Source organism: Lissotriton vulgaris, chromosome 2_1 (assembly GCF_964263255.1).
Source record: "Lissotriton vulgaris chromosome 2_1, aLisVul1.2, whole genome shotgun sequence".
In the NCBI taxonomy this organism is placed as follows: domain Eukaryota; kingdom Metazoa; phylum Chordata; class Amphibia; order Caudata; family Salamandridae; genus Lissotriton; species Lissotriton vulgaris.
In genome coordinates this window covers 388,208,719-388,236,400 of record NC_141687.1, presented here as the reverse complement: position 1 = coordinate 388,236,400, position 27,682 = coordinate 388,208,719, and the positions used below count along the sequence as shown (strand labels likewise).

The window sequence follows — 27,682 nt, the reverse complement described above, 5'->3', positions numbered from 1 at the left end:
TGAAATCTCTTTTCTCTTTCCAGGACGTCGATGTCTGCAACGGCCGCCATTTTGAGGTCAGGCAGGCCGGGACCTGACTCCCCCGAATTTTCCTCTTTATTTCTCTTGTGTGCACTTTAGTCTTTGAATCTGCGTTGTCTCCCCATCTCGGTTGTGTATCTGTGCTTTCCGGGTCCGTCTTTCCAGGTCACCCCTGCAGCGATCTTTGAGAGCAGCTGTCTCGATCCCCTCTCAAACTCTGTTCTCTCCATGCTCCGCCCCCAGCTCGAGTCCCAATTTTCCGCCGTTTCTTTATTTTATTTTTGTGAGCGCAGTATCGTGGTGATGACTGTGATTGCGTGGACACCCCAGTGGCATTGACAGCTTGAGGGCGTTGTAAGCAGAGGATCTAGGCACTCACCTCTGTCCCGTGCTCTCGGCCGAGTCCCTCTGCGATGTTCCGCTACGATAGCTTCCGAGCCGCTTCCATGCATCTTCCGCGCATCTCCGTGTCCTCCGCTTTGCCCGGCACGGTGATTTACCGACGTCCTCCAATTTACGGGGGATTGGCCAGCCACTGTCTTGGCCTTGACGCAGACTGGTACCGGCAAACTCTGGTTTTTCCAATGAAGATGGGGCGAGGCTTGCTAGAAGCTTCGCTTCACGTCAGTAATGGTATTAAAGCTGGAGGCCTTCGTGGGCCAGGTGGAAGTTCACGACAAAATAGATGTATTGCTGTGGAAGGGTGACAGAACTTGAGTCCTGACTGAACTACTGCCTGGGCTGTTGAACGGACTTCCCCAGTTTGAGTTGGCGAGGATGTTGTCTCCCCAGTCTAGCGCAGAGGAACGCCCGGAGACACCGACGGATAGAGCAGTGCTCCTCAATTACCTGAGCTGCAGCCAGGTGAGGTGAGGCGCTATCCCCACAGAAACTGGATTGTGGCGGAGGATCTGTACCTGACGAACCGGTGATATGATTCCTTTTTATCTTTATTTTCACTATAACAGCAGTAGCAACACATACGTCCTGATGAATGCAGAGGAACTTTTTCCTCGTATGCAGAAACATGTTGACCACTCGCTAAGCGGATATTCTGTCAAATCTGCTACCTCACTATTGTCTTTACGTTTAGGGAGCTGGGAGAAAATATTAAAGCCTTCACTTCTACTCAGTCTCACCTAATTTTATTCACTTCACTAATTATTTCACTTGCACTGCTTTTTTTCAGTTGTAATACCACACTGACACCACTCACTGGAAAAAACGTAGAGTCTTCTTACTCTCACAGTCCTCTTTTCCAACTTGTGTGACTGTGTGCACACTAACTCCTGGGTAAGGAGAACCCAAATGATGTAAAAGTGGTGGCACAGATCGACAACTGATGGGAAAATTCTCACCTTGGGTATGTGTTGCACGTGCATTTGTCTATATGGTATCACGTGTTGCCTTAGTTTAATCTACTTACATTTAGTTCACAATCCCCTTTTTTGTCATGCCAACGGTTGTCTGTGATTAGAATGTGCTTCTAACTCCTGGATATTTTTTTGTGTGAATGAGGATGTTGCAAAGCCAGTCGGTGAGGTGTTCCTAACAAATTTCTTTTCTATTCTATTCTTTGGTATTTGTACATTCTGCATTCTATTTTGACCGGTTATTTCAATTATCCACTTGATACTTGGGAGTCTACCATGACTGATATATTCGGCCTGCCGTTTGAAGTATTGTATTAATAAACTGATGTGTGTTATATTCCATACATTTGGAATGGTTTTTCTTACCTCGCCTTAAGGGAGTGTTAAGTCTTACTTTGGCTTACGGGAGTGTTGGGGTTAGGGTGTGTCCTTTTTGCGAAAAGCCCATTCATTACACCATTTAATATCCAAAACATTTCGAGAAATATAAGGGTAAATCAAATCATACTATACCTTCTGGGTGTGTTCTTATCGTATTCCATTTAATGTGAATAAGGAATTGTGAAGTATCTTTGCCCTTGTATTGAAAACAGTGATCAAAGCAATTGAACCACCAACAGAACCAATTGTTTTCTATATTATCAATACCCAGGTTCTGAGGGACACGGGTCACCCCATTATCTTTAATGTTGTACCAGTGCAAGTATTTACCTGCAGGGGTTGTTTTTTCATTTATTGTTTTCGTCTAAGAACAATTGTTACTTACCTGTAAACAGGTGGTTCTCCAGTATTGGTGTCTTTCATAGATTCACATGCTTGAATATTCCCCGTCGTCGAAGTGGGAGTCCCACGGTAAATAAAATAGCAATAATGCTAATATATATATACATATAGTATCATAATAAGTAGAAAAAACAGATAAAATATATACTGAAAACCTTCACAAAGGTTGCTACATAGGAATGCATTAGAGAGAAAAAACTCATTTGCAACATATCAGTGTCATTATGTTAGTCCAAACTGCAGCCAATCAGGCTCAAGCACCCTCTAGAACCTTCTCCTCAGAAGCTCAAGCCCTCAGATTTTCGTAGCACTAGTAATAATAGCGCATGAGGAGAAGAAGAAGAGCCTCTGAGGGGAGGATGGGTGGGTCGCATGTGAATCTATGAAAGACACCAATACTGGAGAACCACCTGTTTACAGGTAAGTAACAATTGTTCTTCTCCAGTATTAGGGGTGTCTTTCATAGATTCACATGCTTGAATAGAATAGATAGCAGTAACCTCCTAGAGCTGAGATTGCAACATTTCCAAACAATTGAAGAACAACATATAGCTTAAAAGTAAGGCAATCTCAAGAATGGAGGAGGGAACAGAGGCTCACCTTATTTGAAAAGATGACGAAGCACTGCTTGCCCCACTGCGGTATCCGCCTCGTTGACAGCTTCCAAACAATAATGTCTGGTAAAGGTGTGCCTGCTGGACCATGTCGCTGCTCGACAAATCTGGTGTAGAGGCACTCCGGCAAACAACGCGGTGGACGATGCCATCGCTCTTGTAGAATGTGCCTTCACTGGAGTAGGTAAAGGCCTGCCAGCCTGCTGATGGCAAAATGATATGGCTGAAGAGAGCCATCGTGCTACTGTTTGTTTAGTCACTGAATGCCCTTTTCGCAGTAGTCCATATGCTATAAATAGCTGATCGGATTTACGGAAAGGGGCTGTTCTTGAAATGTAGAATTTTAGACAACGTTTTATGTCTAAAGAATGTAGTCGCTGTTCTGCAGGAGATTTAGGATCCGGGAAAAAAGTCTTTAAGAAGACAGGCTCGTTCAAATGGAAGTCAGTAGGTACTTTTGGTAGAAAAGAAGGATTGGTACGGAGTGACACTCCATCGGGTTTGAACTGTAAATACGGAGGTTTGATGGTAAAAGCGTGCAAGTCACTTACACGACGAGACGATGTCAAAGCCAAAAGCAAAGCAACTTTCCAGGTAAGAAACTTGAGGTGTGATCGATGAATTGGCTCAAATGGAGGTTTCATAAGTTGTGATAATACCACGTTGAGGTGCCATGCTGGAGTAGGGCGCCTTAACGGAGGGAACTTCCTGAAAAGTCCTTTAAAGAACTGTCGGATGATTCTGGATGAACAGAGAGACGTAGAGCCATCATGGCGGTAGCGCGAAATGGCCGCCAAAAAGACTCTCAATGTGGCATGTGAAAGACCAGACTGAGCAAGACTTAGAAAGAACGGTAAAAGTTGGTCTGGAGTGGAATTGATTGGGTGTACGTTGGATGCTGCGCACCAATGACAGAAACGTTTCCACTTTAACCTATATGTTTTGATGGTTGATGGAGCTCTAGCAGACGCTAGGATGTCTCTACATTCTTGGGGCATACTTAAAGAGGCAAATTCAACGTATTCAGGTTCCATGCCGACAATTGAAGCGTCGACAGGTCTGGATGCCAAATTTGTCCGCCATCCATCGTCAGGAGGTCCGGACGTGGATGTAGACGAATGGGCTTGCATTGTGACATTAGAAGGAGTTCTGAAAACCAAGCCTGCCTGGGCCAACGTGGGGCGATTAGAATCAAGCGGCAGGGTTGCCTGCGCATCTTCCACAACGTTCTTGGCACTAATGGGATCGGTGGGAACGCATAAGCAAACAGGCCGCTCCAATCCATGAGTAGGGCATTGCCGCTGGATTCTGGATGAGGATGCCAACTGGCGAAAGTCTGGCACTTCCGATTCACTGGAGTTGCAAAGAGGTCTATCTTGGGATGACCCCATTGATGGAACACTAGGTCCAGAGTCGGCTGGTGTAACTCCCATTCGTGAGTGGATGACGCAGACCTGCTCAGGGAATCTGCCAGTATGTTTGATGCTCCCGGCAGATGGACTGCTGTCAGAGAAATGTGGTGACGAAGTGCCCATTCCCAAATTCTTTGAGCAAGACGAGACAGAGGCTGAGATTTCGTGCCGCCCTGTTTGTTCATGTAGTGCATGCTGGTGGTGTTGTCTGTTTGAACCAGCACCGATTCTCCGTGCACCACAGGTAAGAAAGCCTTGAGCGCTAGGAAGATTGCCAGCAACTCTAGCCTGTTGATATTCCAGGTTCTCTGAATCGCCGTCCATTTTCCCTTGATGGAAAGGTCCAGGAGATGGGCTCCCCATCCGTCCATGGACGCATCCGTGGTCAATGTCAGATCTGGAGGCTGGGCAAGGAAGGAGACCCCTTCGATCAGATTGGTTCGTTGCTCCCACCAGAGCAGACTGCTCTTCATGCAGGGTGTGACTGTCACCTGATCGTTGAATGACCCTGACACCTGTCGCCATTGTAGGTCTAATTCCTCCTGTATAGGACGGGCACGTAACCTGCAATTCGGGATCAGTGCGATACAAGATGATGCCATCCCCAGAAATGATTTTAACATTCGCACTGAAACTGACTTTTTTGATCTGATGGTGGAGACCAGATTAACTATCTTCTGTCTCCGTTCGGCGGAGATGAACGCTTTTGACACGTCCGTGTCTATGATAGCTCCGAGGAATGTCCTGTTTCGCAGAGGTGTGAAGTGTGACTTCTCCACATTGATGGTCGAGACTTGAACAGGGTTTGGCACAAACGTGTGTCGTGATCCAACTGGATTGAGGATTGGGATTTTAGAAGACAATCGTCCAGGTAAGGAAATATCTGGACTCCCTGAAGATGCAGATAAGCCATGACCAGGGCCAGAACCTTTGTGAACACACGAGGAGCTGATCTGAGGCCAAAAGGTAGGACTTTGAACTGATAGTGATTGCGTCCCACTTTGAATCTCAAGTACTGCCGATGTTGAGGGATAATTGGTACATGAAAATAGGCGTCTTGCAGGTCTATTGTCGTTAAAAAATCGCCGCTGCAGAGAAGTCGCAAGACTTCCGACAACGTCAACATGCGGAAGGATTGTTGTTTTAGGAATAGATTGAGTGACCTCAAGTCCATAATGGGACGCCACTCTCCCGTCTTCTTTAGAATGAGGAAAAACCTCGAATAGAAACCTTTCCCTCGCTGAGATACAGGAACCACTTCGACTGCACCCTTTGTTAACAAAAGTAGAACTTGATGTTGTAGTTCTTCTAGATGGGGAGGTGGCAGACCCGAAGGCGGAGAATGAGGAGGAAACTCTGTAAACTCCAAGGCGTGACCCTTGCGCACAATGTCCAAAACCCTTTGGTCTGATGTTATTTGAGACCACTGAGAGTAAAACTGCGAGATTCGACCTCCAACATCCTGTTGAACTCGCAAGTCATTGCCGTTTGTTGGCGTTGTTGGAACCTCTATAATTGGACTTTCCTCTATAGGACTTGGAGTGTTGTTGACGAGAAGACTGCTGATTTGAGTACCGTTGGTTTCCTTGATTGTACTGGCGGTACTGTGACTGTCCTCCTCATGAAAAATTGGACGAGGTGCCCCGTCCCCGCGCTCCACGAAAGGGCTGTTTCTTGAATTGTAAGGATCCAAGCGACTTTTCCGTGTCGGTATCCTTCTTTGTGGTCTCCAAAGAGGCATCGATTTGAGAACCAAACAAAGATTCGCCATCATACGGCATGTCAATTATTTTTGACTGGACCTCTTGCCTGAATGACGTAAAGGAGCAGTCTGCATTTTTTTATTTACGGGTTTTCGGCGGGATGAGGAGAAGCGTATTGGAGCTTCTGAGGGTCCTTGTCTGGCCGTCCTTCTTAAGTTTGGAGGTAGGTAGGCGGGTTTCCCGTGTGCAGGGCTTGGTGCTTGAGGCAGGCAGTTCTGCAAGCATTTCGACTGTGAGCCATTTTAGATCTTTGAGTGCAAGTGATATGTGATCGTATTTCTTTGCTCCTGTGATCATTCTGGCTGCTGCACTGAGTGTTGTTCTGAGGGGAGCTAAGTGGCATTTAGCGGTACCTGTGAGGGCTACATTCCCGTAGTCTAATCTGGACAGCACTAGTGCTTGAGTAGCTTATGTTAGTTCCTTGGACAGCATGTAGGGTTTTATTTTGTTGAGTAATTTCAGGTTGAGGAAGGAGCCATTTTTCAAGACTTGGCCAAGTCTAGTTTTGTATCCAGGGTGATTCCCAGCAATTCTACAGAGTCATTCAGGGTGATATTGCTGTTGAGGGTGTCAATGGCTTTCAGCCATTCTGTGATTTGGTGGTTCTCCTTTTTGTTACAGATGAGGAGGAATTCAGTTTTGTCTTGGTTGAGTTTCAGGTGATTAAGGGATAGCTAATGTTGGACTTCTCTAAGAGTGTTGTTAAGTCTTTGGATGTCAGATGGAGGAGGTTTCAAGATAGATCTGGGTGTCGTCTGCATATAGGTGGAAGGGGATTTTTTTTTTAGTATTGTGTTGAGGGTTCCATGTAGATGTTGAAAGGTTGAGGGAAAAGAACTGATCCTTGTGGGACACCTCTGCTGACGGGGTGTGGGTCCGACGACAAGTTTTTCATTTTTATTCTTTGTGAACGGTTCTGGAGAAAGGAGGAGAACCACTGTAGGACCGCCTCTTCTGTACCTAGCCTATTTTGAAGTACTTTGATGAGTAGCTTTTGGTCAACCGTGTCAAAGGCTGCCGATAGGTCTAGAAGTATGAGTAGGCAACATTGGTCTGTGTTTAGTGACTTGTGGATGTCGTCTATGATGTTAATGATTGCTGTCTCTGTACTGCAGCCTTGTCGGAAGCCCAATTAGTGGGGGTCCAGGAGGTTGATGTTGTCCTTGTGTTCGGTCAAATGTAGAAGAACACACATTTCCAGGATTTTGGATAGGAGAAGAAGATTGGAAACGGGTCTGAAGTTATTCAAGTCGTTAGCGTCCAAGCCCGTTTTTTTTAGAAGTGGTGTGACTTGGCCGACTTTGAGGCAGTCTGGAATAGTTCCAGTTCTCAGGGAGCTGTTTATGATTTTGCTCCAGAGTGGGGCTAAGGAGAGTTTACGTTTTTTGGCCAGTTGAATGGGTATAGGATTGAGGACGTGAGAAGAGGTTTTGGAGGTGGAGATTAGTTTGACTATCACCGATTCAGAGATGGGGTTGAAGGTTTTCCAGAGTTTTGGTGGGTGATTGGGTACGATACCATCTCTCCTTGGGGTCAGGCTCCTGTGAGTACGACTGCGGTTGACATCCAAGAAGAGGTCGATCCTAGTGATTTTGTCGTTGAAGAAGTTGGCGAAGTTATTGCACCAGTCTTTGGAGGCCACCATCAAGAGGGAGGGTAGGGGCTTGGAAGTCTGATGCCTGATGAGGTTGAAGTGTTCCTTGGGACTGTTTTTTGCATTGTCGAGAGCAGTGCAGAAGAAAGAGGTTTTGTCATTAATTATGTGTTTTTTGTACTTCCTACGAGTTGATTTGAGTTACTCGTGGAGGATTGACGTTGGGTTGTTCCGCCATCGTCTTTCTGTGACCCTGAGATGTCTATTTTCGGAGTTTATGTCCCTTTTTAGTTTCAGGGGGGCTAGTTGGTCCAGGAAGGAAGTCATAGTTGTGTTATATTGAGAGGTGAGTTATGTTGTGGCGAGATCATCCATGGAGCTGGGAAGGAGAGATCTCATCTTTTTCTCCAGGATTGCCAAGAGGATCTGAGTTAGGTTTCTTGTCCATTTGGGGGGGTCCAGCATGGGGGATTTCCATAGGATCGGTTGGCTGATGCAGAATAAGATGAGGTGGTGATCCAATCAGTCAATGGGCAGGATGCGGTCGATACGGATTGGGTTGCGTTGAGCAATAATGGCATCCAGGATAGATTCTTTGTTGTGTGTTTCTTCAGAGCAGTGTTGGATAATGTTGTTGTTGATTAGGAGATCGTTCAGTGATTGGATTAGCAGGTTGTTTCCTAATTCCAGTGTAGGTTGAGGTTACCTAGGATTAAATAGTTTGAGTCTCGGAGGGAGCAGCAGGTAATCAGATCTGACATGTGTTCCCCGAATGCTGTGGTGTTGCCAGGCGGATGGTAGAGGAGGTGGCAGAGTAGAGATTTGATGTATTTTGTCTTAATGTTGGCGGATAGGCATTCAAATGTGTTGTATTTGAAGGTGTCTTTTTCTGGCACGTAGATGTTGATCTGTACAGGATTGCTATGCCCAATCCTCGTTGATTCTTTTTGTCTTTGTTGATAAGTGCATAGCCCGGGGGCACAAGCATGCCCAGGCTTGGGGGCGAGAATTAGTTTAGCCTGGTTTCAGTGATGAAGGTGATGTCTATGTCATGGGTGAGGATTTTTTCCGCCAGCTCAGTTGCACGTTTGGTGACTGATCTGCTGTTAATAAGCATGCATTTAGTGCAGGTCTTCTTATTTTTGTGTTTCTTGATTAGGGGATCCCCGGGAATAGTGGTGAGGAAGGCAGGGGGTCTTAAGTGTCTTGGAGGGGGGCAGTCTCTTCTTAATCCCGTGATAACCACGATCTTGGAGCCTGGGGTGACAGAGGTATGAGTGTCATAGGAGGCGTCGAGCTCCATCGCTTCACATGGAGACATGTCCACAGTTGTTCTTTTGGGTGTCTGTGATTTGTTTGAGAGGGGAGTTGAGATCCAGCTGGGATATAAAGCCTTGGGGGGCTGTTGCTGTTTGGTGAAAGGAAAAGCAGGAGTCAAGAGAGGGAGTTGGCTAGGTACTCTGAGTGTGGAGAGGCTTAGTAAGATTGCATTAAGACCTAGTATTATAGTTTCTAGCTGGCTCTCCAGCAGAGCAAGACGTTGCATCGTTTCCTCAACAGGGGGGGTGAGGGTAGTTAGTGCAGGGTCCTCCCGCCGGGGAGAGAGCTTGTCATTGATACATTTGCTTTTGCCGTTCCTGATGTTGGTGTTGACTTTGTGTGAGGCCGTGGGCAAGAGGTGTTGGGGATTGCGTGGTGGATCCCTCGTCCTCTTGCACGTGGGGAGAGGTGTGTTGTTAGGTATCGTAGATAACGGGTTGAGGGCATTTGTTGGTTGGGTGCGGTGTAGTGGGGAGGGAGGGGGTAGGTGGCGATTGAGCAGGGGATGCGGGGCATCCTTGGCATCATACCTCCTGTGTGTGTTGGAGAGGAAGAGTCTATTGTGCGTGTTTTGTGCAAGCTGGGCGGAGGGGTGGTGATTGTTTAGGAGGGAGAGGATGACAGGGTTGATGGAGCAAGTGGGATTAGTTTGAGTAGTCTCTTCGTGAGTTAGTCTGTCCAGAGATAGGGAATAGGTTGGTGTGTGTGGTTTGAGTGCGAGGGGGCGTTATGTAATGCGGGGAAGAGGGTGTTGAATGCTTCTAGGTTGTCATTGTTGGCTTGAACCAAAACTGTGCCGTTGTGATAAATGGTTGCAGAGAAGTTGCCCTTACGCCTAGTATGTTTGGGGATAGAAAACGTTAGCTTGCAGCTGTATGGATTGTTGGTTGGTTTGGTTATGTGGAGCTGTGATCTGAGAATGGAATTCCAGTTTTCTGGTCTAACGGTATGAAAAATGAGATCCATTTTCAGTTAAACCTTGGAGGTGCAGTGGTAGATGTCCGTGACTAGTGTTTCTGGGCGCTGACGAATCAGTCTGCGTTTCATGTTTCTTTTCACTTTTGTGGCGAGGTTATGGGGGAAAGTGATGTAGAAGGAGTTTGGGCCATGTGGTTTTAGGTGTATTGGTTTGGAGGGGCTGGGGAGGTTGTGGTGGCAGATGTCATTTTGTGTTAGTTGGGCGGGAGGATGGCTCATCTGAACTTTTCTCAGGTCTGATATGGATTGTGTCAGAGTGGGTAGCTCTCAGAGGCAACCCCAAACTGGGGTATGAGAGGTATATTCAAAATGACATACAGCAATGAGACCATCTGTTTTCTAGATCTCACACTAAGTTGAAGAAGATAACATCCTGACAACCTTGTACAGAAAACCAACTGAACACAATACCATCCTAAAGTATGATTCCCACCATCCGAGAAACCTCATGGATAACCTGCCCTGTGGCCAATGTTTGAAGCTACGACAAAATTACTCAAGAAGAGCTGATTTCTTCAAAGAAACAGATATTCTTATTACAAGATTAGGAGATCGGGGTTACCCAAAAGGCTTACTCAACCGTGCCAGAAAGAGGGCTTGGTACTGCCCACGTGAGACTCTCTTTGAAATACAACCCAAAGATGAGAAAATGGACAAATTGGTTTGTGTAACCACTTTTAATACAAGGAGTCATGAGATAAAAAAGGTGGTAAAGAAATACTGGAACCAAGTAGGCACGGAAATCGACATCAAGGAAGAACCTCTCTTTGCATTCAAACGAGCCAGAAATGTCAAAGACGTTGTTGTAAGTTCATATTTGGAAACCACTAGACCGCCTGACATCAGACAACAGCTGAACCTGCCAACACTGATGGGCCACTTTAAATGAGGCAAATACAAAGCCTGCAAGTTTACCATGATAGGCTCATCCTTCAATCACAATGGCCAAACATACTCCCTAACACAACACAGTGATTGTAACAGCTACAAAGTAATTTATGCCATAAGTTGTCCTTGTGGTAAAATTTACGTAGGCCAAACTACACAAAAAGTGAAATCTAGGATCCTACAACATTGCAGTAGGATTCGATGCAAAGTACATGGGGCCCCTCTAGTGGATCACTACTCCATCAGTGGCGACACAGCTGATCTTCTACAATGGTGGATACTAGAGAAGATTACTTTACATCCCTGGGGTGGCAACATACTTTCTGCCCTGAGTCTTAAGGAGTGTAAGTGGATACATACTTTAGACTCAGTAAACCGGGGCCTGAATGAGGAGCAGGAGACATATAAACAGATGGTGACGCTTTAAACTTTCACTGTCTGATATATATTTTTCCTTCAGATATCGATATATGCTTCAGACGGTGTACCTGTTTGCTATTTGCACTTAGAAGTTAGGAGTGCTGTGTACGAAAGCCCCACATTTAGTACTTGTGTTCATATGTATAACTCTTAAACTGTACCCTGATGTCGCCGGAATATGTTGCACATATTTCTCTAAATTAATAGCAAGTCAGTCACGCTGTGCCTAATTGATCTTTGCACTTAGATGTCAGGAGTGTCATTTACTAAGGACCCACAGTAAGCACATGTTGAGATACCCTATGACTGTACTTCCATATGTATAACTTTTATAGTGTACCAATGATGTGGTGTTCAATTATGCACTATATGCACAATACATGCTTGCCAACTAAGGATAATATGCTTCATTTTTACTACCCATGAATTCGCAGTGGTACCATTATTCTCATTTGTAAATATGTGACATGTTACCAATGCCTAAATGCTGTATTTGTTTAAATATCACGCTGGCTTGAAACTGTGCACTTACAGACTCTAAACTATTCCCTTTGCTTTCACAAAGCCCTGTCAGGTCTAATTAGCTGACAGTGATCGCTTTCTTTTGACAGCTCGGCAGAGCTGCTGCACCTCCGCGTGCACGCTCAGAATCAATTCCAGCTGACTGTGACGTCAGCTAGCAGTGAAAAGCTCTCCACTTTCACCGCGATCTCACTCGATTGAATCCCAGGACGGAGATTAAACGCGTGCATGCTGTTCAGAAGGTGAGAATAACTATGACTGACTTTCACGTTGGTCTCTAAAGAGTAATGACGAATAGCCCTTCCTAAATGTGTCCTTTTACCCCTCAGTACCCGAACGTGATTCATTCCGAGTGAAGGCTTTAAACACTGGACTCCAACCAGCTGGTGGGTGTTCGGTGTTTCTGTGGATCTGCCCACGCATAAGGTTGGCGCCTTTTCCCCCTCATTTAAAAACCATTTAAATGTTGCACAGAACGTTTTACATAGGACATTATACCCCCAGATGCATCAAGCATCCATTTTGCGATAAATAATGAATCGCTATTAAAGGAATAGCAAAATGCTATTCAAGAAGAAATTACTTTAAAAATAGTGTTTTTAGCAATACTGATCCAGCACACAAACTATTATTTTGTAAACATGTACAGTAGTAATCCGTTGTAGCGGAAGACGCCACGCGATGGAGCCGGCTTAAACTACTTTTTCAAATACCTGCCACATTGGGCTCTCTGACCCGAGTGACCCTGTTTGCGAAATTGAAGTGTCTGTCACTTAAAAAGAAAATACATTTTAAAAAAAAAACTGTCTCTTGACTGGATGGAAGAATGCATTTATATTCAGTCCTAAGAAGAGTTCATTCTATTTGCCCTGAAGAAGTCCGTGGAGGACGAAACGCGTTGGCTACATTTGTGAAGAACCAAATAAAGATTGAACTTCTAAAAACATCCAAAATTCTGCTACTGAATGCTTTTCCATTGTGATTCATGAACTTTGATTACTACTGTACATGTTTACAAAATAATAGTTTGTGTGCTGGATCAGTATTGCTAAAAATTGTATGTCGAAACAATTCTTTGTTCTAGGAGATTTAGGGGAATAGAATCCCCGATCCGTGGCACCATAAAAAAGAACGAACGGGGCAGTACACAGGATAGGTGCAATTGTGCTTAAAACCCCTTTCCCCAATTTTTTGTTCTCAACTTTAAAAATAGTGATTTCTTAAAATTCCTTAATTGCGACTCGCAATTAACCCCTTCCATGCTGATGATGGCCCCCGGTCGTCATGCATCACGGTGGACGTGTGCTGATGACGGCTGGGGCCGTCATTACCACGCCCGCGATCGGAATGTGCCGCACAGGCGCAGAATCGCGGCCGCGCCCAAGGGGTTAAGGAATACCTCCCCATTCATTCCTCTCCATTCATTCCTATGGGCCTAGAGTCCCATAGGAATGAATGGGAAGACATTCTCAATTTGCGAATCGCAATTAGCGAATCGCAAATTGAGAATGGGATTTCAAGGGTGCAGGGGTGTCCAAAGGACACCCTGTTGCACCCCTAAAATTTATCTGTGCACATATGTTGCGCACACACATGCCCTTAGGCCATGTGTGTGCGCAACATGAAACTTTGAGAAATGCACTTTAGTGCATTTTTTCAAAGTTTTAGCAAATTACCATGAAATTTAATTTCATGGTAATTTGCGAGCCCTATTAGGGAAATCGCTATTTTTTTAACTTTAATGCATTGCATTTAAGGAATCTCAATTTGAGATTCCTTAAATGCAAGTAATCGCAATTTTGCGATTTCTTAATTTGCGATTTTTGCATTTGGGATGATGCATCCCGAATGCAAAAATACCGGTCGCAAAGGGGCAGATTCTGAGAACCTGCCCCTTTGCGAGCAGATTTTTGCGTGATGAATCTATGCCTATGATTCCAATACCCTCCTATTTATGTTTCAGACTCCAACCGGCTTGTGGAGATCTGCAGTCAATTCGAGTGGTTTTTTTTTTCAATTACAAAGGTACGTTTTCTCTTTAACTGAGAATAGCCATACTTGAAGTCATCATTTCTTACATGGGATACTGGTGCACATTCCCTGTAATTTTAGGAACCACACAATTGATGTCATGCAACTGGCCTTAAAATAATTAAATTCACACTGGGAAGAATAACACAGGATCCCCGCTAGGTCCAGACCTCTTGGCAAGGCCCAACACCAATGCCCACATGCATCAAACTCCGGTTTTGCGATTCCAAATTTGCGATTTTTACCGAATCGCAAATAAGGAATCGCAAAACGGGATGCATTATTGAAAGTGCATAATATTTGCGATTCGGTAAAAATCGCAATTTTTACCGAATGGCAAATATTATGCGAATTCCAATTTGCGGTTTCACAATTCCCATTGATTCCTATGGGCCAAAAGGCCCGTAGGAATCATTGGTAATTGCGAATTCGCAAATTGGAATTCACAAAATGTTGATGCATTCCATGGGTGCAGGGGGGGTCCAAAGGACCCCCCCATGCACCCCTGAAATGTATTTTAAAATGGATGTTTCACACATACATGTACTAAGGACATGTGGGTCTGTAACATGACAGTGTTTAAAATGCTAATTTGAGCATAATAAACATTTTTCGCAAATTACCACGAGGTTCAACCTCGTGGTAATTTGCACTTGCAATCTTCAAGATCGCAATTTTTTAAAGAATGATGCATTGCATTAAAGGAATCACAAAATTGCGATTCCTTAAATGCAATCGCTGCTCCTGAGGCGAAAAGCCGGGAGAGCGCTCGTTTTTTAAAAATTGATCACCTGTGTATTATTGTGATTTTAAAGCTAACTACTCTTACCCCAAGCCTTTGCTAGTTAAAAGCGGACCCTCCGCTGACCAGAATCTGGCGCGCAAAGCGCTTGCCAGCGCCACGGCCGATTGATAGGCCACGCCCCCTTCGGAGGCCACGCCCACCGCCCACAGCATAAAAGCGACGCTGAACACTAGCGTCTCCAGCTGATGACACGCTGCTCCTGAGGCGAAAAGCCGGGAGAGCGCTCGTTTTTTAAAAATTGATCACCTGTGTATTATTGTGATTTTAAAGCTAACTACTCTTACCCCAAGCCTTTGCTAGTTAAAAGCGGACCCTCCGCTGACCAGAATCTGGCGCGCAAAGCGCTTGCCAGCGCCACGGCCGATTGATAGGCCACGCCCCCTTCCAAGGCCACGCCCACCACCCACAGCATAAAAGCGACGCTGAACACTAGCGTCTCCAGCTGATGACACGCTGCTCCTGAGGCGAAAAGCCGGGAGAGCGCTTGTTTTTTAAAAATTGATCACCTGTGTATTATTGTGATTTTAAAGCTAACTACTCTTACCCCAAGCCTTTGCTAGTTAAAAGCGGTCCCTCCGCTGACCAGAATCTGGCGCGCAAAGCGCTTGCCAGTGCCACGGCCGATTGATAGGCCACGCCCCCTTCGGAGGCCACGCCCACCGCCCACAGCATAAAAGCGACGCTGAACACTAGCGTCTCCAGCTGATGACACGCTGCTCCTGAGGCGAAAAGCCGAGAGAGCGCTCGTTTTTTAAAAATTGATCACCTGTGCATTATTGTGATTTTAAAGCTAACTACTCTTACCCCAAGCCTTTGCTTGTTAAAAGCGGACCCTCCGCTGACCAGAATCTGGCGCGCAAAGCGCTTGCCAGCGCCACGGCCGATTGATAGGCCACGCCCCCTTCGGAGGCCACGCCCACCGCCCACAGCATAAAAGCGACGCTGAACACTAGCGTCTCCAGCTGATGACACGCTGCTCCTGAGGCGAAAAGCCGGGAGAGCGCTCGTTTTTTAAAAATTGATCACCTGTGTATTATTGTGATTTTAAAGCTAACTACTCTTACCCCAAGCCTTTGCTAGTTAAAAGCGGACCCTCCGCTGACCAGAATCTGGCGCACAAAGCGCTTGCCAGCGCCACGGCCGATTGATAGGCCACGCCCCCTTCGGAGGCCACGCCCACCGCCCACAGCGTAAAAGCGACGCTGAACACTAGCGTCTCCAGCTGATGACACGCTGCACCTGAGGCGAAAAGCCGGGAGAGCGCTTGTTTTTTAAAAATTGATCACCTGTGTATTATTGTGATTTTAAAGCTAACTACTCTTACCCCAAGCCTTTGCTAGTTAAAAGCGTACCCTCCGCTGACCAGAATCTGGCGCACAAAGCGCTTGCCAGCGCCATGGCCGATTGATAGGCCACGCCCCCTTCGGAGGCCACGCCCACCGCCCATCTACTTACTATCTCATAAATATGTGCCTCCCCAGGAAGCGCAACGGACGAGCGCAGCGGGCGCGCCGTTTGCGCGCTGAAGGCGTGCCTAAGGAAAGCACGTCTGCGCCCGTCCGCGACTGACCGAGGCCCGAGGCCATACACCCTGCTCCTCGCATTCAATACTCCCACTCGCAACTCACTGCTCATCAAGGCAAGTGGACTCTACCTGCCGCTATCTTAGCTCGTATTTCTAATCTTGGACTACTAACTTTACATGATGCAGTCCACACCAATATCTTGTCCTCGCCCCCAAAGACCAGCTCCTCTAATTCGCTCCAAGACGTCCTCCCCCCCACAGCAATTACTGCTATGTATTTAAATACAAGATCGGCAGTAAAACACCAGCTCGACCTTTTCACCCTACTGGAACCCCATAAACCTGACTAATTATTTCTCACCGAGACCTGGTTCTCGAGCAGTTCTCTTCCCTCCCTGCTGGCGATACTCCCCCCGACCTATTATGCTATTCGGGCCGACCGCCCCTCGGGCAGGCCTGGCGGAGGGGTAGCCCTGATCGCCCGTAAGGAGCTTACTTTTCACCCTCTAGTCTCCCCCTCCATGGGAATCTCAGACTGCTTAGTGGTTCGATCCCTCTCCTTTACTCCCCCTCTGACTTGTGTCCTCGTGTACCGACCCCCGTCTTCCCCTCAAATGTTCCTTCCCTGCTTCCAAGACCTAATGGCGACTTTGGTTGTTAACCACTCCTCCATCATTGTTCTGGGAGATTTTAATTTCTGGCCCTCCGACCCGGCGGAATGCGCCACGTCCAAGGAATTCTCAGACTCTCTTCAGTCGCTCAACTTTACATCAGTCGTCAATGCTCCCACACATAGGTTGGGACATATCCTGGACCAAATCTGGCAACGCGATTGCCCGGTCAGTTCTCTCTCCATCTCCCCATGTCCATGGTCGGATCACTCACTGATCACCTTTTCCCTATCCCCCGTTCCACCACCCAAGCCCACTCCTGCGAGGAATGTCTGGGCCCGCTCATGGAATCGTGTCGACATCAAAGCCAGATCGACCCTCCTCTCCTCTTCCAGCCCCGATTTGACCGCGCTACCCTCCTCTGGTCAGGTAGACGCTATTACCAATTGGCTGCGAGCCGGGTGCGATACCGTCGCCCCTCTAAAACGCATCGCAACCAAACGCCTTAAAGATGCAAATCGCTGGTTCTCAGACGATCTAAAGATCCAAAAACTCGCTCTCCGCCAAGCCGAACGACAATGGAGACGAAACTACTGACCCATGGCCAAAACCCGGTATACTGAACTTCTCACTCAGTATAAGAAAGCCATATTAGACACAAAGAAAAACTATTTCTCTTCCAAAATCCAACTCGCGGAGAACCGGCCAAGAGAAATCTTTTCTATCGTCCAAGACCTCGCCTTTTCCGATAGAGCTTCACTCAAACCATCACCTTCTCAAACACTTTGCGACTCCCTCAACTACTTTTTCCCAGACAAAATCACCAAAATTAAAATCAAAATTCCTCCTCCATCCCCGACCTTCACCGACTACCGACGTCCTCCAGCCACTGCACTTCTGGACTCAATTCCCCCCCTTTCGACCGATTCATTTCTCTCTATTCTTCCGCTGGTCAAGTCAGGCTCCCCGCTGGACCCCTGCCCTGCCTATATCCTAAAGCAGATTTACACCTCCTGCCCCTCACCACCTCTAGTGCTCCTCAATAGCTCACTGGCTCAGGGCATCGTTACCCCTGCACTCAAATCGGCTGTGATCGTACCGATCCTAAAAAAACCTGGAGCAGATCCTTCCGACCCTGCCAACTTCCGCCCAATCTCCCTCTTGCCTTTCCTGGCAAAGGTATTGGAACGACATGTGGTAAAAACTCTGAGCGAGTTAGTGGAAAACCACGGTGTTTTGGCCCCAAGACAGGCCGGCTTCCGCCCAGCCCACTCAACTGAGTCCGTTATAACATCGGTCCTGGACAACCTCCGTCAAGGAATGGACACCAATCAACAACAGGCCCTGATCCTCTTAGATCTTTCCGCCGCATTCGACACCGTGGACCATACCATCTTACTCTCACGTGTCGAGGCGGCGGGAATCCGAGGAACAGCCCTACTATGGCTATCCTCCTTCTTGAGCGGCCGGACTCAGGCGGTTCGTCTGGGAGAGTTTTCTGCGGATTCTTTACCCATCCAGTGCGGTGTCCCCCAGGGTTCCTCTTTATCTCCCCTTTTATTTAATTTTTACATCGCCCCCCATATTTTTGCTTTACAGCAACTGGAGGTCTCTGTGTACAACTATGCAGATGACCTCCAGCTCATCTTTCACCTTTCCTTTACCCCCGAGTCTATGTCAAAGGTTCAGTCCATCATGACCTTCATCCAGGACTGGATGAATTTCAACCACCTGAAACTCAACCCCGATAAAACGGAGTTGGTGTTGACAGGTGGTTGCTCCAGTCCCTGGTCCTCCTCCTTCTGGCCCCCCTCATTAGGTCCCCCACCCACTCCTGTAACCTCTGTCAAAACCCTTGGTTTCAAAATCAATAACCAACTTTCCCTACACTCCCAAGTCTCTGCTGTGGTTTCCTCAGCCTTTCTCCCACTCAGGACTATCCGCAGAGTCTCACGATTTTTCGCCCCAGACGCGCTCAAACTAATTCTTCTGGCCATGGTGACATCTCGCCTAGATTATGGCAATGTCCTTTATCATGGCATGCCCGACTACCTTATGAGGCGCCTCCAGCTGGTTCAAAATCAGGCTGCTCGGCTGGTTTTTAACCTCTCTAAATCCCACCATGTAACTCCTCTCCTCTTTTCCCCCCACTGGCTCCCTGTCCGGCAGCGCGTCTTATTCAAGCTTGGCTATACCATCTTTAAACCCAGGACAGGTTCGGCCCCTTCCTTCATCAACTCGGCTATCCAAACCTACACTCCCTCACGAGACCTCCGATCCTCCTCCCACCACCTTCTCGTGGTTCCCCGCTTCAAACGGAAGAAGTGGGGTGGCTCCAAATTTGCAACCACAGGCCCAGCTTTTTGGAACTCTCTCCCACTGTCCCTCAGAACCTGCACCCAATACCCCCTCTTCCGCAGAGACCTAAAGACCTTCCTTTTTACCCAAGCCTTCCCATCCTGAATCTTCACCTCTCCCCTTTTCCGACCAGCCGAGTAGCTGTTGCCAGTGAGCGCCAAGAAACCGCCAGGTGTACGAGCGCTATACAAATCCCTTCAAATTCAAATTCAAATTCAATCGCATTTTAGAAAATCACAAATTTAGCGATTTTCAACAAAAACCAATGATGCATCTCAAAAAGCATTTTTGGAATCGCAAACGGCCGATTTTAAGGAATCCTTGATGCATGTGGGCACAAATGTCCAATTTGAACATTTTGGTTCACATTAATTGTTTACTTAAGTTGTATTTTCCTTAATTGGAGACCTTCCAATAGATCGTCTTCTTTCCTGGCTTCCAGAATTAAACATGCCAGTAACGGCGCCAGGGAGATTTTCAACATAGTCAGATCCTTTACGGACCCCAGCGCTCTGACTCGAACTCAACCAGCCTCCCAGTCTCTGTGTGATAAACTTTCACAATTTTTTGAGGAAAAAATCCAGGCTATTTACTCCTCCTTTCCCATCAGCAGTAGTGCAGGGTCGGGTGAGGAATCTACTACGTACCCGCTACAGTCACCCTCATTGCTAGAGTTTGCAGATATCTCTGAGGCTGACACACTGGTAGAATTACTCAACTGTAAATCTGGCTCCCCCAAGGACCCTTTGCCAGCCAAACAATATAAAAAACTGGCACCCCTGCTCAACCCATTCCTTAACCATATCTGGAACGAATCCCTGAGAACGGGCATTTTTCCCGCAAAATGGAAGCATGCGTCCCTAGTCCCCATCCTTAAGAAACCTGATCTTGACCCAGATAACCCTACCAACTACAGGCCCATCTCTCTCCTGCCTGCCCCAGCTAAGATCCTGGAAAAACTGGTGCACGCCCAGCTTGCCAACTATATTGAATCCCATGGGCTCCTGCATGACTCTCAGCACGGCTTTCGATCGGGCCACAGCACGGAGTCGGCCCTTGTTGAAATGGCTGACTCGGTGAGATGGATGCTGGATCGAGGGTCGAGGGCGGTGTTAGTGCTGCTGGATCTCTCAGCAGCATTTGACACCGTCTCTCATAAGATCCTGCTGAGAAGGCTGGGAGACCTGGGTATTGGCGGTACAGTGTTGAGATGGCTCTCTTCCTACCTGGGTGACCGTACTCAGCAGGTATACACCCCTCCCTACACCTCCACCGCTAGACCACTTAAATGGGGAGTTCCACAGGGCTCCTCCCTGAGCCCGCTCTTGTTCAATGTTTACTTTTCCCCCTTGGCTAAACTGATTGCGCAAACTGGGATTAAATCCACCTCCTACGCTGACGACATTCAGTTACTCTTCACCTTTGATACCCCCACTGCCTCTGCCTTCGACCCATTGAAAAACTGTCTAAGAGACATCTCTAGCTGGATGGACTCCAATTCCCTCCGACTTAACGCTGGAAAGACAGAGATTCTGTTTTTTAACTCATCATCCCCTCTTGATTCTAATTTATGGTGGCCGGATGATCTCAGCCATGCCCCCACGCCTAAAGACTCGGTGAGAAACCTGGGAGTGCGCTGGGATAATCATCTCAGTTTCAACGCCCAGGTTCAAACAGTAGCAGCATCCTGTTTTGCTAAGATCAAGACAATTAGACGGCTCATCAACTACCTGCCGATGGACTGCCGTAAGACTGTGGTACAAGCCCTGATAATATCTCACCTGGACTATGCCAACGCACTATATCTTGGCATCACAGTAGGCCTATGCCACAAGTTACAGACTGTCCAGAATGCTGCTGCTCGGCTGGTGGAGAGAATTCCTGCCAGACATCACATCTCCCCACACCTCCGTAAACTCCACTGGCTCCCCATTTCCAAGAGATGTATTTTTAAGGCCATGACCCTGGCTTTCCGGGCCTCCAAGGGCAAAGGCTCGGCCCATCTGAAAAGCACTCTGAGACCGTATGTCAACACCAGGACATTACGCTCAAATTCCCTACTTCTGCTGGAAACCCCTAGATTTAAAACATTCGAGGTCTGTGCCACTCGGTGTTGGAATAACCTCCCGGTTGCATTACGAGCCTGTCAAACCGAATTAGCATTCCGAAAGTCCCTGAAAACACATCTCTTCCCCATATAATGCCCCATTGGTGCCTAGCCTCTAAGTTCCATGATTTATCAGCGCCGGGACGCCCCGTTGGGGCAGCTGTTGCGCTTTACAAAATACACAAATAAATAAATAAATGCAAATGTCATTGATTGAAATGTCCTGCTTTGTGTTAAGCTACGCTCCAGCTATTGCATTTTTACTCCTACTGACAAGCTAGAACACCCCTGGTCACCACCTTTGTTATAATTAATTTATAGGCTGTCTACCCCTGTCTACCCCTTCAGAGTCTTGAGGAAGACCCGCATTGACGCTTACCAATGTCTCACCGTGTTCAGGGTAGAAACGTCGGCACTCTTTCAACATACATGTCTATACAGTTTCCTTGACCAAATTAATCTTTATTTTGTCTTGCACTACATGTATAAAATAAGGAGACAGGACAAAAATTGATAACTTTCTTTTTAACTTATGTCACATATCTATGTTCTGTATATATTGTACTATTCACTTAACCAATCACCATGCGTCACTTTCTCGCAATAGTCCCTTATTGTATTTTCATAATTTATTTGTGTCTATGACAGCATTTAATATTCAAAACTGATAAAAAATATAAGAATAAATCAACTCAAACTATCCCCCAGATGCATCAAGAACCCATTTTGCTATTCCTTAATAGCGAAAAATAACGATTCGCTATTAAGGAATAGCAAAATGCAATGCATAAAGAAATCACTAAACTCGCAATTAAGGAATATCTCCCCATTCATTCCTGTGGGCTCAGAGGCCCATAGGTATGAATGGGAAGACATTCTCAATTTGCGAATCGCAATTAGCGAATCGCAAATTGAGAATGCGATGTCCAAAGGACACCCTGTTGCACCCCTGAAATTGATCTGTGCACATATGTTGCGCACACACATGCCAGATGGGCTGGGTGAGTGCTGCTCGCATGTAGTATTGTGTTTCTCGCGGTGGATTTTCGATATAACCTACTCTCCAATTTGTTGTTATGTGTGTATACCTCGATGTCAAGAAAGGGCACCTGTGTCTGACTCATTGAGACCGTAAAGTTGATGTTTAAGTCATTTTTGTTCATATTTTCAATGAATTTTTCTGCTTCTACACGTGTACCCCTCCACACAACAAACAAATCATCAATAAAGCGGTACCACGCTATTACATTCTCCCTCATCTCTTTTTCAAAGGCGGTTCTGAGGACCAGTTCCTCCCAAGCCCCCATGTGCAAACATGCAATGCTTGGTGAAAAACTGGCCCCCATTGCCACTCCCTGACGTTGTCTGTATAAGAGATTTTTAAATATGAACACATTGTGTTCCAAACAGTAAGTTAGTATCCTTATCAATATGACATTATGCTCTTTGAACTCTCCAGTCCTTCTTGTCAAGTAATACTTGACAGCTTCAATACAGTCCAAATGTCGAATACTTGTATAAAGGGCACTTACATCCAGGGCTAGCATCCAATCACCCGGTTGCCATTGGATATTGTTTAATTTGCATAAAAAGTCCCCTGAATCACGGACATATGAGTCAAGGGATTGCACATAAGTCTGAAGAAAATAGTCAATGTATATCGATGTATTCTCCAGTAGTCCCCCTCTTGCATTGATGATGGGTCTACCTGGGGGTTTTTCGAGGTCCTTATGCACTTTGGGAATAAAATATATGCAGGGCATGACTGGATGGTCCACTTTACGATATTGAAATTCAGAGTCAGATATTAGTTTTTTTGCCCTTCCATTTTGTTAACAGGGAGTGATATTCAGTTTGCATTCCCTTTACTGATATCGCATTCACCCTCTCATAGTGGTTGCGGTCCTTCATTCAGCTGCGCATATGCCTCTTTCTCGTACATGTCCTGTGTTAGTAAGACCACATTGCCTCCCTTGTCACTTGGTCGTACTATGATGTTCTTGTCCTTGTTTAATTTCGATACCAATTGCTCATAGTCCATTGTTTGCTGATTATTTTTGTAGTGCCCTTTACATACTCATTTGTGTAACTCTTTGAGGTCATTTGTTACATTCTCGTGAAAAAAGTCAATTCCATCGCGTGGCATAATGGGACAAAACGTGGACGGCGGTTTGAAAGGTGTGAGTCTCGTCTCACCCTCTTTCTCACTTTGTGTACTAGGAGTGCTTACCAATTAAGCCACCGGCTCCGCTCACTATGTTTCCCATAACCCGGCTAACTCCTGAGAGAGCGTTCCGGTTTGTTTTTCTTTGGGTCATGTTGCTGTCAGCAGGACGTTTGTTGGTATTTCTGAGTTTATGATATTTTCTTAGTTTTAACTTCCTTGTTGCCTTATAGATATCAGTCCGTGCTGCTACATAGTTGAGGTTCGATTTTGGTGCAAAGGATAACCCCAATTTTAAAATGTTTTCCTCATTGTCCGTTAATGCCATGGGGGTGAGATTGATTATCGTTTTGTTCGAGGAAACTATTGTTTCTTGGTCCATTATTATATATATATATATATATATATATACAAACCTTTGTCCCTCTTCTATCCCTCCACTATCCTTCTCATCCAAATAACTGATTAATATGCACCACTCAAATTACTTTCATATTTCACTATGCTAATTCACCACTAATGCTTATGGGTTCCGGAGTGTGGACTACTCGCCAAGTAAGTGCTAAAAAGTGCTATAAAAATGCAAACAATCGCTATATAAATGCAAACCTTTTTCCCTCCTCTATCCCTCTGCTATCCTTCTGAATCCAAATAACTGACTAACCTATCCATCACTCAAATTACTTTCATATTTCACAATACTAATTCCACACTAATCCTTTATGCTACTTGCCGAAAAAGCACTTTGGCGCCTCGTCAGGGGTAGTAAGCGCTATATAAATGCAATTACAATACAATACAATTACATTATATGACATTATTCTGCATTCTGTCCATCAATTGTTCTTTTTGCATTTGTCACCTCAAGTGGAACGGGTATGCCCAGATGTGGGTCCCATGCTCTCCAAGCCACTGGAGTCAAGCCAGTCTATCCTGGCTGATGCGGGTAGAACTCCTAAACCGGTCCTAGGATGCTTGTTTCCATTCCAGGGCGGACCTGGCCTGGCAGTTCGGGCTGGACTGTTCCCATTGGGTGCAGATTCAAGACTGATTTGCATACGGCTGGGTTCAAACTGGAATGGCATGGGGAGCAAAAAACACAATGCATTTAAGCCCAGATCTCTGTACTGGGGTGAATATATGACATTGTTCTGCATTCTGTCAATCAATTGTTCTTTTTGCTTTTGTCACCCAGAGTGGGATGGATATGCGCAGACATGAGTCCCGTGCTCTCCGTGCCACTGGAGTTAAGCTATCCTGACTGATGAGGGGGAAACCCAGAACCGGTCATAGGATGCTTGTTTCCAGTCCAGGGAGGACCTGGCCTGGCAGTTTGGGCTGGACTGTTCCCATTGGGGCAGGGTCAAGACAGATTTGAATATGGCTGGGTTGAAACTGGAATGGCATTGAAAGCAAAATAAGAGATGAATTTAAGCCCGGATCGCTGTACTAGTGTGAATGTATGACATTGTTCTGTCCATCAATTGTTCTTTTCCCATCTCTTTCTATGTAAAGCACTCTAAAGTTCTTCCAGATTATGTTGGCACCATAGAAAAGCTCAAAGTAACACATCATCAAGTACTATCCTCGCTAGATATGTTTCTTTCCCAATGACAACATTTAACCAGTTCTTGAATAGTTGTAGGTGAGGATTTCTGAGCATATTTCTCTTATGACTGTTATAATAAAGTTTCGCTGTAGTTTTTAGCAGGGTCTCGTATTTCCTAAAGCATTTATTTGGGAGTTTTGAAAAGCGCTGCGTGTGACTTTGCCGTTACTTCTTAGTGGTACATTTGCTCATTGTTTTGTTTCTGTTGCAAGATGTATGCTGTTATTTTTTCCTTTTTTTTTTGTTGAATTTTTTTATTATTCATCATCAGAGAGTACAATTACACATGATTACAATCAATTATTTCATTCAAGATATACATTTCTTTTAGCAGATATGCATCATTGTGAACGAGAGATAAAGAATAATTTCACAGATCATATAAGTCTTTGCACATACGAGCTAAAGTTCATGAAAACAAGAAACAGATAGTAAGAATTGTTACAATATCATAAACTAACATTGTAGAATAGATTACCCCTCTATTCTTGATTTCCAATGCTCCACCGGTGCCCAAATCCGTTTGCCTAACTGCATCGCTTTATGACCTTTTTTTTCATACAATGATTTCTCCAATGTATACATTGATAGCATTCTTATAAGCCATTGTTTAAATGACGGGGATTAGGATCCTTCCATAGGGTAGCTATACAAAGTCGGGATATAGCCATTGCAATGTATATAAATTCTTTATGGGGGATATCCTGCCCATCTCTCCCTACACCCAACATCATAATCTCGTTTGTTAAGCCAATTGATATCCTTCATTCATCCCTAAAAAATATTTCCAACGCCTTTTTGAAAGGATTTCATTTTGGACATGCCGAAAACATGTGGATGGTATAAGCTTGTGTGCTTTGACATCTGGGACAAGATATTCCACTAATTCCCCCCCATTGTGCTATTTTATGCGGCGTATAATATAATTCATGGAAGGTTTTATAGCATTGAGCTTGTAAATTAGCAGCTTTAACAATAGAGTTAGCTAACTTCAGTGATTTTTCCCCCTCGTTTCCCGCTAAGTTTAGCTTCGTCCTCCATTTAGCGAAGATTTTAGTTCTATCGTCTTCTTTACATTCACTCAACACCCCATATAATTTTGAGATTGAGCAACCCTTCTCGTTTTGAATATATTCCATCAAGTCCTCTCTTTTAAAATTATTTCCCCTAGGCAGTTTCCTTTGTATTACTGATCTGATCTGTAGGTATTTGAAGAAGTCTTTACGATCTAACTTAAATATTTGACAAGCCCTTTCAAATGAGATTATCATCTATAATATCTCCTATAGTGCAAACCCCAGCGCTATCCCATCTTTTCATAACTTGATCATGGAACACTTCAGGGAGTAGCTTATTATTATATAAAGGTGTATAGTAACTCATCCGTCCCAGCTTGATTTTTTTCCGGACCATAGACCAAACCGATTTGGCTGCTGCAAATACCTTAAACTTTGTTCTTTTGTAGTAGCTAAATTCTTTAAATGTAAGTAATCCTTTATTGGAATCTCTAACTAATAAATCATATATGGCTGGTATATCAAATCCGTCCCGCCATCTGTCATTAGTGTTCCCCCCAAGTAGTCCTTTAAGATACTGTAAAGATGCTGCCAGATAATATTCTTTAAAATCTGGAACTGCTAAACCTCCCTTTTCCTTAGATAGAGCCATCTTTTTTATGGACCTCCGAGTTTTACCTTTTGCCCATATAAATCGATTACAGACCTTTTCAATATCCTTAAACCAATTATTATGAAATATTAAAGGGATAGTTCGGAAGAAATATAGCATTTTTGGAAGAAACAACATCTTAATTACATTACAGTGTCCGATTATTGTAAGATGTAGTTATCCAACCTATCTAGATCTTGTTTAGCCTTTCTGATTGCCGGAGTAAGGTTTTCCTCCACTAGTTTAGGCAGGTTAGATGTTATAGTTATACCCAGGTAGACAGCCGAATCTGTTACTCTAGCATCGTCTATTATAGCAAATTGGTTAATAACTATCTGTGTTTTAGACTGGTTCAATTTGTACCCAGACCAATACCCATATTTTTTTGCCTCTTTTTCTATTTCCACTAACGCTGTTGCTGGGGTAGATGACGTGATAGCTAGGTCATCTGCATAACCCAAAATTTTTGTCTCGTAGCCATTCAATACAATAGGACATATGAGCGTATTTCTTTCTATGTGTCTTATGGAAGAGTCAATGTAGCAGGCAAAGAGCAACGGTGAACAGGGACAGCCTTGTCTAGTTCCTCGCTTGATGTTAATATTTTCGCTCTGTTCCCCCGCTATTCTTACTTTTATGACTGGGTTTTTATATAGCGCTTTCAATCCCCCTATACACTTTTGCCCAAAGTTGAGTTTATACATTGTTGCCCAAAGAAAACCCCACGAGACCCTATCAAAAGCTTTTTCTGCGTCTAATAATATTAAAGACTTACCGCCCGATTCATCAAAGAAAATAGCGCTCGCAAAGGGCCAGATTCTGAGAATCTGGCCCTTTGCGAGAGCGATTTTTGCATTTGGGATTCAGCATCCCAAATGTAAAAATCGCTAATTGCGATCTCGCAATTTTGCGAGGAATGACATTTAAGGAATCTCTATTTGAGATTCCTTAAATGCAATTCAACATCCAATTTAATTTTGCGAATTCGCAATTTCTAGCCGCAATTTACCGCGAGGTCAGACCTCGTGGTAAATTGCGAAAACTCAGAAAAATGCATTTAAATGCATTTTTCTGAGTTGCATGTTACACACACACATGTCCTTTAGACGTGTGTGT

The 27,682-nt window shown here is 45.2% G+C and overlaps 1 protein-coding gene across 1 annotated transcript in view; it reads right to left on the bottom strand.

Annotated features, from left to right (window-relative positions):
- Nucleotides 1-27,682, bottom strand: part of LOC147730418 (aldehyde oxidase 1-like) — a gene marked incomplete at its 5' end in the record, with an annotated part of 524,934 nt that overhangs the window by 476,489 nt on the left and 20,763 nt on the right. The gene's annotated exons all lie outside the window — the stretch shown is intronic.